The sequence below is a fragment of the Herpailurus yagouaroundi genome, unplaced genomic scaffold (assembly GCF_014898765.1).
Source record: "Herpailurus yagouaroundi ecotype Mexico unplaced genomic scaffold, PumYag 164, whole genome shotgun sequence".
NCBI classification, from domain to species: Eukaryota; Metazoa; Chordata; class Mammalia; order Carnivora; family Felidae; genus Herpailurus; species Herpailurus yagouaroundi.
In genome coordinates this window covers 48,000,816-48,003,295 of record NW_024412405.1, presented here as the reverse complement: position 1 = coordinate 48,003,295, position 2,480 = coordinate 48,000,816, and the positions used below count along the sequence as shown (strand labels likewise).

At 35.7% G+C, this 2,480-nt stretch overlaps 1 pseudogene; it reads left to right on the top strand.

Moving 5' to 3' along the window:
- Window positions 1-1,784: 1,784 nt before the first annotated feature.
- On the top strand, window positions 1,785-2,199 carry LOC121037912 (histidine triad nucleotide-binding protein 1-like; annotated as a pseudogene).
- The last annotated feature ends 281 nt before the right edge of the window (window positions 2,200-2,480 follow it).

Sequence of the window (2,480 nt, the reverse complement as noted above, 5' to 3'; positions counted from 1 at the left end):
AACTGATAAATGAATTCAGTAAAGTTGCAGGATACAAAATTAATATACAAAAATATCCTGTGTTTCTATACACTAATAACAAAATAGTGAGAGGGAAATTAAGAAAACAATCTCATTTACAATTGCACCACAATGAATAAAATACCTAGAGATAAACTTAACTAAGGGGGTGAAAAATCTGTACTCTGAAAACTGTAAAATACTGATGAGAGAAATTGAAGATGACACAAATGGAAAGATATTTCATGCTCATGGATTGGAACAGTTAATATCATTAAAATGTTCATACTACTTAAAGCAATTTACAGATTTAATGCAACCTCTATTAAAATACCAACAATATTTTTCACAGAAATAGTACAAAAAGTCCTAAAATTTGTATGGAACCACAAAAGACCCCAAATAGCCAAAGCAATCTTGAGAAAGAACAGAGCAATCCCAGATTGCTAATATGCTAAGGGACTAATATGTAAAATGTATAAAGAATTTCTGTGACTCAACACACATTAAAAACAAAACAAAACCAAAAAAAAAACCCTGATAATCTTATTTAAAAATGAGAAGACCCGAGGCGCCTGGATGGCTCAGTCAGTTGGGCGTTCGAGTTCGGCTCAGGTCATAATCTCGCAGTCCGTGAGTTCAAGCTCCACGTTGGGCTCTGTGCTGACAGCTCAGAGCCTGGAGCCTGTTTCAGATTCTGTGTCTCCCTCTCTCTCTGACCCTCCCCCGTTCATGCTCTGTCTCTCTCTGTCTCAAAAATAAATTAATGTTAAAAAAAAAGAGAGAAGACCTGAATAGATATTTTTCCAAAGAATATAAATGGCCAATAAGTACATGAAAAACATGCTCAACATCACTAATCATCAGGGAAATGCAAATTAAAACCACAATGAAATATCATCTCAAACAAGTAAGAGTGACTAGTATTAAAAAAAAAAAAGACAAACAAGAAATAACACATGTTGGTGAAGATGTGGAGAAAAGGGAACCCTTGTGCATTTTTAGTAGGAATGTACCCTGGTGCAGCCACTGTGGAAAATAGTATAGAGGTTCCTCAAAAAATTAAAGATAGATTTACCACATGATCCAATATTCAACTACTGGGTATTTACCCAAAGAAAAAGAAAATACTAACTTGATATATGCATTCATATGTTTATTAAAGAATTATTTATAGTAGCCAAGATATGGAAGCAATCCAAGTGTCCATTAGTAGATGACTGGATAAAGAATTAGTAGATGACTGGATATCTGCACGTGCACACATATGCATTCAGTGGAAGATTACTCAGCCATAAAAAAGAATGACATCTTGCCATTTGCAAAAACATGGATGGACCTAGAGGGCATAGTGCTAAGTGAAATAAGTCAGACAGAGAAAGACAGATACCTCATGATTTCACTCATATATGAAGTTAAGAAAGAAAACAAATGAACAAAGAAAAAGACAAACAAACAAAAAAAAAACCAGACACTGAAGTACAGAGAGCAAAATGGTGGTTGCCAGAGGGGAGGTGAGTGGGGGGATAGGTGAACAAGAAAAAAGGGAATAAGAGTACATTTATTTTGATAATACTGATAAATAGATAGAATTGTCGAATTATTATATTTGTACCTGAAACTAATGTAACATTCTATGCTAATTATACTTGAATTAAAAAAAAAAAAAGCTTACACTTTGTGGGGCACACTCCTATGAGTAATTAAAATTTTAAAGCACTGTTAGGTTGATTAAAAAGAAAACACTCCAGTGTCTGGGGCAGTTGCATGGAAGGGAGGCTGGGATGGCAGATGAGATTATAAAGGCTCAGGCCACTAGACCTGCTAGCAACACAGTCCTCAGGAAGATCATTTGCAAGGAAATCCCAGCCAAAATAATTTCTGAGGATGACCAGTGTCTTGCTTTCCATGACATTTCCCTTCAAGCACCAACACATTTTTCTGGTGATACCCAAGAAAGATATATTTCAGATTTCTGTAACAGGAGATGATGAAAATTTTCTTGGACATTTAATGATTGTTGGCAAGGAATGTGCTGTTGATCTGAGCCTGAAGAAAGGTTATCAAATGGTGGTGAATGAAGGCCCAGATGGGGGACAGTCTGTCTATCGCGTTAATCTCCATGTTCTTGGAAGTCAGCAGATGAATTGGCCTCCTGGTAAAGCATGTTTTAGGGATTATTTTGCCTTCTGTAGGTAATGATCAATATTTTCAAGTTCTGATATGTTAAACAGTATACTTATTTTTGCCTGTTTATGAAGAGATTGAGGACATACTTTTAAAAACCCATAATTAATAAAAGACAATGTTGCATGGTTAAAACAAAACAAAACAGAAGACTATCCAGTTGCCCAATACAGGAGAAGTTTAAGGGATGTATTGCTAGAGAGTACAGAAAACAGGAAAGAAAGCTTCTGGCAGCAATAAACCAAAGACGATAGAGTGGATGCTAAGACAGCTGCAAAACTCCTAGCAGTCCT